Genomic DNA, 13,456 nt, shown 5'->3' on the forward strand with positions numbered 1-13,456 from the left:
TCATTGATTTCAGGAAATGCTTCAAGTGTTTACAGATCATTTAAAACCATTTACTGTTTTATTATCTAAGAGAATGTGGAGCCGAGGGCATGGTTCTCCTCGCCATAAAACAGTCAGGATCATAGGTATCTGTCATACATAAAGAGGACAACAATGACAGTAAGACATTAACTGGACATGTAAATGATTGAATGGATCACAGAATGGCATCTTTAGGGTCGGTGCTTGCTCAGCTCGACGCAGCGAAACACTCTTCAGACTTTGATCAGGGCGGCCGGAGACGGTCCGAGTTAATACGCTGGAGGCTCTCTGGGCGTGAAAAGACAGTCACAAGATATCCTGTCAGCTGGACAAAGGGAGGACACACAGGTGAGTTTGATGTCTTAAGTTAATTTATATTATTGCACATCATGGTATTTTAATTTTAAGTTAATGTGTTACTGTGTTGAGTGTCTTTCATACAACTTATTCTAATGGTAAAAATGGATAGAATGAATCTCTGAACTGTCCTTCATGATCCAGGTCGTGATGGCATTGGCACCGGGGTCGCTCCTGGCTGCTGTGCTGCTCCTCGTCTCCTCTGGCCTCCATCGCTCCTCTTCATCCCTCCTTCCCTGTCCAGAATCCTGCTCCTGTCAGAGAGCTCCCCTGTTGAACTGTTCCTCCTCCGGCCTTTCCTCAGTGCCACAACACATCCCAGACTCTGTCACCGAGCTGGACTTGTCTCACAACCTCCTGGACTCTGTGACACTCGACCGGCCGCATCATGACCTCAGTAGTGTGTGGCTGGGAAACAACAACATCAAACAGTTGTCTCTCTGCGTAGAGAGAGACATCGGAGGTCGTTATGTCCGAGGTAGACGTCTGAAACATCGCTTGAAGCCTTGGAGAGGAGGACGGGGGTGTGTGTCATGGGCCCCCACCCTGCAGCTGCTATCTGTTGAGAGGAATCAGCTAGAGCAACTCCCACAAGGTGAGTCAGTGTAACGTGGTAATACAGCCAGCAACAGCATTATATTAAAAAAAACACAGCAGTATCAGCAAAAGTAAAAAATAGTGCTGTCAATCTATTCAAATATTTAATCGTGATTAAATACCTTCATCGCCCTGAAGGGGTTTATTTCACAACAATGACCCGCTAGCTATATATTATCCCGCTTATTACACAGCTACTTACTTAATAAATCAATAATTTGACACATAAACGGTCCGACATCAGAGCTGCGCCCATAGCAACAGTCTGTTATACATAGCAACAGTCTGTTATACATAGCAACGGTCTGCTGTAAAGAAATAACAGACCGTAGAACAACCGTGTAATAAATACGTTTACATGTTCAGATTGTGTCATCAGACTAAATGTTCCAGTCCTGAAAAGTAAAATTATCCAATATTTCATGAACAACGCAAGAGTTAGGGGCAAGAAGAAAACTTTAACTTTGTGTAGCAGGACCTTTTTTTGGGGTTACCTTCTTGTGAATATGATTACGTAAATTACACGTCCCTTTTTAAAAAAAAAATGTTTTGTGTATGTGGGTGAATAAAGATGAATGCATCTGATAGTGAAGTTGCACAGTCGACACACCTTTAATTGCCCTCGTTGAGAAATGTCCATGAGTCAGACCTGAAAGGTAAAGATATGGAGGAATAAAGCTGCCGTTATAATAAATAAATAAATAAAATAATAAAGAGAAAGAAGAAGAAATGTAGAAATAAAAGTCTCAATTATAAAATAAATGTGCAGGTTTGAAAATAAACACATATGCATAAGAATAGAAAAATAAATAGATCAAATTAAGCTTAAGATACACCTTTATTGATCCCCATTGGCTAAATGTTGTTGTTACAGCAGCATAAGGACAGAAATCACTACAGATAAATACAGAAAGTAACAGAAATAAATAATAAAATAAATACACAAATTAAAATCATAGAATAGTATAAAAATCTACAAGAGGATTTGGAGACAAATGACATGATAAAGAGACAGTGGCGTGATTAATAGCAGCAGAGTCAACTCATCTATGTAAACAGTGTACACCAGGCTAATATGTGATATGAATAAATGTATTTATTTATTTGAAATTTGAATAAAGAAAAACGAATTAAACATAAACAGAAAACAATAAATTGGAATATAATGAAATGATATAGTAAAATGTATGTATTTATTTGAATAAATAAGGAAAATAATAAATTGGAATTAAATGGAAATGGAAAAGAATAAATTTGAAAAGAATTAAATATGAAGAAAAAAAATGCAAAAATAAGTAATTTGTCAAATAAATAAATGCATTAAATGTAATATTTTTTTCTATTTCTGTGCATATTTATTTATTTTCAAATTAACCTGCATATGTATTTTATAAATTAGGCTTTTATTTCTACTTTTTGTTATTTATTTATTTATTTATTTATTATATAGGGCCATCTCGTGGGCGTATTGTTTACTAAGTCCTGCCTAAACAGATGGTCTGAGGTCTAATAATTCATCCTGTGCATATTTATTTATTTTAAAATTAACCTGCATATGTATTTTATAAATGAGGCTTTTATTTATTTATTTATTATATAGGGCCGCCTTGTGGACGTATTGTTAACTGAGTCCTGCCTAAACAGGTGGTGTGAGGTTGACTAACTCGTCAGATGGTAGAATAAGTTTATGAGCTGTGTGCGTTGCTGTTTTTTGTCCTTTCATTTGATTCTCACCTATAAACAAACCCTGTCATTGATATCCATTATCTTTAGTTCTTTGCTCCACTCAGAAATTATTCCAAGATAATGACACTGTTCACCACTTATATAGACATCCCAGTGGCTCAGATAAAGGTGTAAACATGCCGTACAACTTTTAAGTTTCATGTTATTTGATAGAAGTCCTGCTGCTCGGTTGAACATATGTGTGTTTCAAAGAAACACATTCACTATGGTTTCCTTTAAAGGCATGTGTGGACAGCCCATTTACTTAGCGAGAGCTGTGTTGACAGTCATAGACTTGTTTCCTGTTTGGTATTCAGCTCACAGCAGCCCCAGTGCCTCTCTAATGAAGCACAGAGCCTCAGTGCCTTAGTTCAACCCAGCAGTCTCAGGGAGATTGTCTCAGGCTCGTGAAAAGGACGAGACGGCGAGGAATGAGATGCTATAAGAGTGTCCACAGTGAAAATACGCCAGAAGAATTTGGATTAATTTGCCGGGGGGGGGGGGGGTGTTCATTGATTTGGAGATTTTATCACTTGACTAGAAGTCACTGCAGTACTGCAAACAAATAGACTTCATAGTTAAAAATTAACAATTTTTCTCCACAAATCACAGTGAAGAATGAAAGACAAGAGACAGACTGACTGTGGTTATCGTAGAAAACCTGCAACATACAGTACATTCCTTGCTCCCAAAGTATGGAGGACTAAAGCTGCCATTATAATAAATAACTGAATAAATAAAGAAATAAAATAATAAAGAAATAAATGTAGAAATAAAAGACTCACTTATCAAATAAATGTGCAGTGTCATTTTAAAATAAATAAAATGCATATTTGACAAATTACTTATATTTTATTAATTTATTTTCATATTTAATTATTTCCAATTGATTCTTTTCTGTTTACGTTTATTTATTGTTTTTTATTTATTTATTTCCTTATTAATTTCCTTATTTATTTAAACAAATAAATAAATACATATTACTTAATCATATCATATATTAGCCTGGTTTGAACTGTTTACATAGATATGTTGACTCTGCTGCTATTAATCACACCACTGTCACTTTACCATGTAATTTATCTCCAAATGCTCTTGTATAGTTTTTATTTTTATTCTATTCTTATATTATGTAACTCCTATTATTTATTTTATTTCTCTCCTTGTACTGCTGCAACAACTGAATTTCTTTGCTGGGGAGCAATAAAGGTGTATATTATTTTTTAGGTTAATTTAAAAATAAATAAATATGCGCAGAAATTGAAAAATAAATAAATAATACACCTTTAGTGATCCCCAGCGAAAAAAATAAATAAGTAATTTGTCAAAACTACATTGTTATTTATTTATTTTTTCTATTTCTGTGCATATCTATTTATTTTCAAATTAACCTGCACATTTATTTGATAATTGTGGCTTTTATTTCTACATTTCTTTCTATATTATTTTATTTTATTTATTCATTCATTCATTTTTTATTATAATGGTAGCTTAAACCCTCCAAACTTCAGGAGCCACCCCATCATGGTTATTGAGTTCTAATTACACCTTTTGTTTTCTCTCATCCAGGGATGGAAGGTAGTGAGTCGTTGCAGATTCTGCAGCTCTCCTTCAACAAGATCTCAACTGTACAACCAGGAGACCTTACTCACCTCCGACAGCTAAAAGAGCTGCACCTACAACATAACCTCATCACAAGTCTCCATCCACAGATGTTCACGGATTTAGCCCAGCTCCAGGTAACACTCTGATCTTTAAATATTCAGTATTCCAACAATAAACTCATTCAAAAGCATTCTCTAATTAAAACATAATGTAGCTTTTAATTAGAAAACTTTTCTTTTAGCAATCACATTACATGTGTAAACCTCTACTGTGTGTCCCCCTCCAAGGTCCTTGATCTGAGCTTCAACATGTTGACCAGCCTCCATCCTTTGACGTACCTTACTCTGCGTAACATCGGGGCGGATGTTATGCTGGGTGGCAACAGGTGGAGGTGTGATTGCAGTATGCGCAGTCTAAGAAGGCGGATGGCCTACGACAGCAGCAGAGGCCTGCAGGCTTGGAGCATGGTGTGTACTTCCCCGTCCATCCTCTCAAGCAGAGACCTGCTACAGTTGGAGGAGGATGACCTCAACTGTTTTAGTCCTGAAAACGGGCCGGAGCTCCACCGAGATGTGACGGTCTATAAAGGCTCTGAGATACTGCTGTCTTGCGCTGCACAAGGTAACGCTGTCAAAAAGTTTAAAATAAGTTATACATATAAAACAACATCCCAGTCGCCAGGAAAACATGTTGGCATTGTACGTTTCTGCAGACCATGGATACATTGAATGTGGCATTTTTGCATTCAGTGAGAGCAAGTGACGTACACTGAATGATAGGCAGAAAAAATGACTTGGTATATCGTTAGGTTGTTGCGTTACTTTGTTGCGTTACTTTGTTACGTTAAGTTGTTACGTTAGGTTGTTACATTAGGTTGTTACGTCACGTTGTTACGTCTTGTTGTTAAGTCATGTTGTCATGTCGCAACGTTACGTATTAACGTTTCATTACTATTTTAACACAAATCATGATCTTTTTTCTAACCTTATCCAAGTATTTTTGTTTCCTAAACCCAACCAATCGTTTTAACCAAGTGGCCTTGTGCGTTTCTGCAAGCGTGATATGAGGCTGATATGAAACGTATTTTTTGGTTCTCAAACAAAACATCGACATTCAAAGTATCCCGTGGTTTGCAGAAATGTACAATGCCAACATTTCTTTTGGTGACTGGGTTAAAAACAATGTAGGTCAATCTAACTGTTAATATTGTCTTTGTTGTAGATTCAACGTGGTGGACGCCCAGTGGTCAAGCACCTGTTAACCAAGCTGAGGCTGGTCTGGACATCAGTGACATCACAGAGACAGACACAGGACTATATGTGTGTGTGTCTGAAGAACACGAAGTTGTGTCTGTTTTTAACTTGCAAATCATTAAAACAGGAGATGCAAGAAGAAAAACTAGAAGTTTACCAAGAATCCCACAAGGCACCCCAAACAGGATAGGCCAACAAAGGACAGTTACCCAGTCTAACTTGGCTCTGGCTGTGAGTTTATCAGTTCTCATCACGTTTCTGATAGCCTTTATCCTAGGGGTCATAGCAAGACCTTGTATTGATGCACTATTGAGAAGGGTCACCAAGAAGAAAACATCCTCTGCAGCCTACTCCGTCTCATCTGTAGAGCAAAGACAATATGACAATGAGGCCTTCGTCGATGGTGAGGGACAACAACACAATGGACCTCACAGGGAAAGGAGAGTCACATTTAGCACTATAGACTTTAGAGAAGACGGCAATGTAGAATATTATGATACCGTAGCCGGTGGCAATCGGGGAAACATCAATAGTGATGCAGTGATTGAATGTGAAGCAGCTGAGGCTGAGAGGGTTACAAATACAGCTGGAGATTCAGGAAGTGAAAACAGTTTACGACAGAGTAGTCCAGAGGATAAACGGAGAGACCTCGCTGATACAGGCCGCGCACACAACATGGAGTTTGAACACATCCCAGACCCCGTTGAGCTGGTGAGAAGAAGAAGTTTGTCTTCAGATTCTTCACAATCTGACAAAGTATTCAATGAGGACCAAATGATCCAGGGAGACCACTCAACACCCAAGACTCCTCAGCCGGCAGAGGACTCTGTTCAGCAGAGAGCTGATTCCTCGACAGCTAGAAACGTAGAGGTGCCACAGATTTCCATAGAGGGCTCAAGTGAACTTCCTGGATTTTCCTCAGAGCCCTTTGCAGATTGGTCACCTCACACAAATAACACCAACCCGACAGATCTGTGGCAGGAGAATGAAGAGCAATTTGAATTCAGCGATTCCGCTCGAAGCATGTCCGCGAGGTCCAGCGGTGTGTTGGGTTCTTTTAATGCATCAAAACTGACTGTGGCACCCACTTCTGATAAACAGATGACGGATGATATGTCCAGCTCCAGCTCGTATGTCAGTGAGGATGAGCCGACACAATACGTTGTTAACTCGGACCCAGAGGAGGAAAATACAGAAAGGAACCACAATAAACCTGAGGTCACAAATGCTGGCCTTAATCAGGGCGCTAGTTTTGAACAGCAGATCCACGGTGTTGACAGTATCAGGCCTTCAGCAGTGAGACCAGAGGACTCCTTTTCCTATCATTCCAGTGATAGCGATGGGGAGGACTATAGAGTCAAAAAAGGGCGTGTACCCAATTTGGCTGTTACCAGTCACAGTAAGAGTCTTGATACCAGATCACCTTCACCACATGCAGCTTATTCATCCTCTTCAAGCAGTGAGAGTGAAGCAGAAATCACAGACCTAAAAGTTGAACACAATACAGGCAGAATGAATGAGGGGATCAAAATCAATGTGCCAGAAATGCTGTCAACTGACCTGGATCGCCAATGTATCCCCCAAATCAAGAGGCGCGTGGATATCAAAGCCCCGTTACCAGATTCTGATTCATCTTCAAGTGATGAGAGTACGGATGAAGCAACAAACCACACGAAGAAACAGGAGCAAGACCATGCTACTCACATCAAGAGGCGTTTGGATATCAGCGCCCCATCGCCACCTACTGATTCATCTTCTAGTAGTGACAGTGAGGATGAAACAACAATCCACATAAAGAAACAGGAGCAAGGGGGGACAGACATGGCCAGGCTTCCAGTTGAAGTATCTCAAAACGTAAGTCATGACCCACAACAGCAGTGGCCTGTCCTTGATCTTGAGGATACAATGCGCGTCAAGAAGCGTCTTGATATCAAAGCACCATCACCACCTCCTGATTCATCTTCTAGTAGCGACAGTGAGGATGAAACAACACACCACACAAAGATAGAGAGGCTGCCGTATCAAGAATCTCAAACACTAAGTCATGATCCAGACACGAGGTGGCCCTCCATAGATCTTGAGGATACAATGCGCGTCAAGAAGCGTCTTGATATCAAAGCACCATCACCACCTCCTGATTCATCTTCTAGTAGTGACAGTGAGGATGAAACAGCCGGCCACATGAAGAAACAGGAGCAAGGGGGGACGTCCATGACAAGGCTTCCAAGTAAAGTATCTCAAACTGCAAGTTATGACGCCCAAACACAGTGGCCTGTCCTAGATCTTGAGGATACAATGCGCGTCAAGAAGCGTCTTGATATCAAAGCACCATCACCACCTCCTGATTCATCTTCTAGTAGCGACAGTGAGGATGAAACAACACACCACACAAAGATAGAGAGGCTTCCGTATCAAGAATCTCAAACACTAAGTCATGATCCAGACACGAGGTGGCCTGTCCTAGATCTTGAGGATACAATGCGCGTCAAGAAGCGTCTTGATATCAAAGCACCATCACCACCTCCTGATTCATCTTCTAGTAGTGATAGTGAGGATGAAACAACAGGCCACATGAAGAAACAGGAGCAAGGGGGGGTGTCCATGACAAGGCTTCCAAGTAAGGTATCCCAAACTGCAAGTTATGACCCACAAAAACAGTGGCCTGCCCTAGATCTTGAGCATACCATGCGAATCAAGAGGCGTCTTGATATCAAAGCACCATCACCACCTCCTGATTCATCTTCTAGTAGCGACAGTGAGGCTGAAACAACACACCACACGAAGATAGAAAGGCCAGGGGTGGTGGGAATTGCAGGGCTTCCGTATCAAGAATCTCAAACAGGAAGTCATGATCCAGAAAAACAGTGGCCTTCCATAGATCTTGACCATATCCCTCGCATCAAGAAGCGTTTAGACATCAAAGCACCATCACCACCTCCCGATTCATCTTCTAGTAGCGACAGTGAAGATGAAACAACACACCACACAAAGATAGAGAGGCTTCCGTATCAAGAATCTCAAACACTAAGTCATGATCCAGACACGAGGTGGCCTGTCCTAGATCTTGAGGATACAATGCGCGTCAAGAAGCGTCTTGATATCAAAGCACCATCACCACCTCCTGATTCATCTTCTAGTAGTGATAGTGAGGATGAAACAACAGGCCACATGAAGAAACAGGAGCAAGGGGGGGTGTCCATGACAAGGCTTCCAAGTAAGGTATCCCAAACTGCAAGTTATGACCCACAAAAACAGTGGCCTGCCCTAGATCTTGAGCATACCATGCGAATCAAGAGGCGTATGGATATCAAAGCACCATCACCAGCCACTGAGTCATCTTCTAGTAGCGACAGTGAGGCTGAAACAACACACCACACGAAGATAGAAAGGCCAGGGTTGGTGGGAATTGCAGGGCTTCCGTATCAAGAATCTCAAACAGGAAGTCATGATCCAGAAAAACAGTGGCCTTCCATAGATCTTGACCATATCCCTCGCATCAAGAAGCGTTTAGACATCAAAGCACCATCACCACCTCCCGATTCATCTTCTAGTAGCGACAGTGAGGATGAAACAACACACCACACAAAGATAGAGAAGCTTCAGTATCACGAATCTCAAACAGGAAGTCGTGATCCAGACACAAGGTGGCCTGTCCTAGATCTTGAGGATACAATGCGCGTCAAGAAGCGTCTTGATATCAAAGCACTATCACCACCTCCCGATTCATCTTCTAGTAGCGACAGTGAGGATGAAACAACACACCACACAAAGATAGAGAAGCTTCAGTATCACGAATCTCAAACAGGAAGTCGTGATCCAGACACAAGGTGGCCTGTCCTAGATCTTGAGGATACAATGCGCGTCAAGAAGCGTCTTGATATCAAAGCACTATCACCACCTCCTGATTCATCTTCTAGTAGTGACAGTGAGGATGAAACAACCGGCCACATCAAGAAACAGGAGCAAGGGGGGATGTCCATGACAAGGCTTCCAAGTAAAGTATCCCAAACTGCAAGTTATGACCAACAAAAACAGTGGCCTGCCCTAGATCTTGAGCATACCATGCGCATCAAGAGGCGTATAGATATCAAAGCACCATCACCATCTCATGATTCATCTTCTAGTAGTGATAGTGAGGATGAAACAACAGGCCACATGAAGAAACAGGAGCAAGGGGGGACGTCCATGACAAGGCTTCCAAGTAAAGTATCTCAAACTGCAAGTTATGACGCCCAAACACAGTGGCCTGTCCTAGATCTTGAGGATACAATGCGCGTCAAGAAGCGTCTTGATATCAAAGCACCATCACCACCTCCTGATTCATCTTCTAGTAGCGACAGTGAGGATGAAACAACACACCACACAAAGATAGAGAGGCTTCCGTATCAAGAATCTCAAACAGGAAGTCATAATCCAGACACGAGGTGGCCTTCCATAGATCTTGAGGATACAATGCGCGTCAAGAAGCGTCTTGATATCAAAGCACCATCACCACCTCCCGATTCATCTTCTAGTAGCGACAGTGAGGATGAAACAACACACCACATGAAGATAGAGAGGCTTCAGTATCAAGAATCTCAAACAGGAAGTCGTGATCCAGACACAAGGTGGCCTGTCATAGATCTTGAGGATACAATGCGCGTCAAGAAGCGTCTTGATATCAAAGCACCATCACCACCTCCTGATTCATCTTCTAGTAGTGAAAGTGAGGATGAAACAACAGGCCACATGAAGAAACAGGAGCAAGGGGGGATGTCCATGACAAGGCTTCCAAGTAAAGTATCCCAAACTGCAAGTTATGACCAACAAAAACAGTGGCCTGTCCTAGATCTTGAGCATACCATGCGCATCAAGAGGCGTATAGATATCAAAGCACCATCATCACCTCCTGATTCATCTTCTAGTAGCGACAGTGAGGATGAAACAACACATCACACAAAGATAGAGAGGCTTCAGTATCAAGAATCTCAAACAGGAAGTCATAATCCAGACACAAGGTGGCCTGTCATAGATCTTGACCATACTATGCGCATCAAAAGGCGTCTAGATATCAAAGCACCATCACCACCTCCCGATTCATCATTAAGCGGTGGGAGTACGAACCATACAGTGGGAGGAAAAAGCAGGGAAGCTATCAAAATTAGTCCCCGTCACTCATCAAGCAGCTCAGATGAGCAAGAGGAGAGTGTGGAAGTAGATCCAGATTCAAGATGGCCTCGACTGGATCTCAGCAGTGCCCTCCATGTCAAAAGGCGCCTGGATATCAAGGCACGTTCACCTCCACCTGAGTCATCTTCCAGCAGTGTTCATGAAGGTGGGTCTACAAGCCTACCTGTGAAAGTGGAGACAAAGTTGCCTAAGCTGAGTCCCGGTGTCCCCTACATCAACAGACGTCTGGATTTCTCTAGACCGTCAGAATCAAACTCTCCCAGAAGCGACAGTGAGGATGAGTACAGGGACCATGCTAAAGCAGGATTGGGAGTATCAGCCATATCAAAGGCCACTGAGAAGGAGTTCATTAGATCGCCGAAGACCCCAGTGATAAACATTTCTCGCAGTCCAAAGACCGATATTAAATTGGAAAGGTATACAGCTATTACAAATGAAGTGGGGGACAAAACAACAAGTGACAACATCAGCACAACACCAGAGATAAACCCAGAACTTCAGTCACAGTGGTCCACGATGAATCTGGGGTACTCCCGCTTCAAAAAGCGTCTTGAAATCTCATCGCCTACACAAGAACCACCAAATCTGCCCTCAACACCTCCACCTGTCTCCCCCTCCTCTTCCAGCAGTGAAAGTGGGACTGGGAGTAAAAGCAGCACGACAAGACGAAAGAGAAGGGGAGTTCAAGAAATCATACACACAGAATCATCTGAAAACAAACCAGTGAATGTTTCTCTCAGTTTGAAGGGTCGAGATGAGAACTCTGGCAACTCAGTAGAGGTTACAGAGAGATTAAGAAAAGACACAAGTGAAGAAAAGTCAAACCCATATACTATGTTGACTGATCCACATTTTAGAAGGTACCTGGATTTCAAGCCTCCTGCTACACCACCACCGCTAGATCAGCCACAGAGCCAAACTGGGGAGATGCAGAGAAAGGCCGGGGTAGAGCTCAAAAGCCAAGCATCAAAAGTAGGAGTGGAGCCTGACTCTCATTCGATTCTCACAAATATCCCCCATATCAAGAGGGCTTTGGATATCAAGGCACCATCACAAAGGGAATCATCCTCCAGCAGCAATAGTGAGGATGAGAAGATAGACTACAGCGTCCCCGACCTGAGTCTTGGTGTCCCACGCATTAAGAGGCGTCTGGATGTAAAGGCACCTTTACCAGAGCCAAGTCATTCCACATCTTCAGGCAGCGAGAGTGAAAAGAAGGTGACAAGATCTAACCAAAGTAGACATGCATCAAACATGTCAGGATTGACAGATGATGGCTCTTTAATCACTTATAAGCGTGTAATTATGAAAGCTTCATTACCACCAAGTAACTCTTTCTCCCCCAGTGGCAAAAGTCAAACTATAGACCTCACAAAACAAAGACTGGGAGACAGAAATGCATCTCTTGCCCCAAAAAGAGTCCCTAGTTTGAGCTTTGAAGATGTACTTAAGAAAAGGCTCGAGCAGCCCAGAAGCACCACAGATGTGGACCTGCCACCCGAGATAAGGTGGAGGAGACATCTAGGTGTAGGCTTATCGTCTCCAACTGCAGAACCAGATCTTCCCCCACCTGACTCCTCCAACTCCTCCAGTAGTGAAAGTGACGATAACATAAAACAAGACAAAGGGAAAGCAGATGTGCCACTGATGCATAAACACTCGTCTCTTGGTGCCTATAGTGTTTCTCTTGCATCCAGCAGAGCTCTTGACAAGTTCGACAGCCCACCCAGCAGCACAAATGAGATTTTGAGGGCTGCATCTGAGGAGAGGAATGAAAGGAAAGGCCTCACTGCCCTAAAAGCCATGTCATCGGAGAGACGAAGGTGGGACACGTTAGATGAAAGTTTAGATAAGGGTGCTTCTCCTATATTTGATGACCACCGCACACAAGGTGACGGGAAGGGCATCAGGCCCCTGGCCAAACAGCCACCGACACAATTACAACAGAGAGAAGCTTTAGATTTGTTGTACGGTGTTCCCCGCTACAGGAGCCATGACATTGAACCACTGCAGGGGCCTCCACCTCCTATTCCAGCAACACCACCACCATATGAGGCAGTAGGGCTTACATGGAGGTCTCCACAGAGCGGTACAAAACCTGGGCTGGGAGGCACCAGAAACACAGAGGAATCTGACTCTTCTCCACTTACAACACAAAAACTGGCAGTCTATTTGGATTCCTCAGACGTGAACATTAGTGAAGTTTGATTTAAAAAGTCACGGCATCCTTAAAACACTGTCAAAACAAGCAAATGATTGTCATCGTTTGATAGTAAATTGGCCAGTGAATGACAAAAATATTGTGAATTATATTCTATTATATAAGTATTGAAGTATATGAAATGGAAATAGTAATAGTTTATTGTGTGGAATTGTTGTAGAGTGTAGTAAGAAGGCACCATGTATATCTCTCAGATTTGCCTTATTTCTGTAAATCACTTAAGAAATCATCCATCACTAAGATGTCTACCTGTAATCAATTTTGCAACAAGAGTCCATATCTTAATGGTCATAATGTATTATTAATACTTATTAAGAGACCTTAATAAAACCATATCTCTGAATGATATAGTGCAGAGCTTTCATTTGTATCGATCAATTTTTTTGATACTGATACCATTTTCGAGACTGCTTACCTATCGGAGTCTTTATCGATACCACTATACTACTTTTCTATTATTTGGTAGAAAGACGAGACGATAATAAATTCTTAACGGAACTGGTATTGC

This window comes from Sebastes umbrosus, chromosome 5, assembly GCF_015220745.1.
Source record: "Sebastes umbrosus isolate fSebUmb1 chromosome 5, fSebUmb1.pri, whole genome shotgun sequence".
Lineage (NCBI taxonomy): Eukaryota > Metazoa > Chordata > Actinopteri > Perciformes > Sebastidae > Sebastes > Sebastes umbrosus.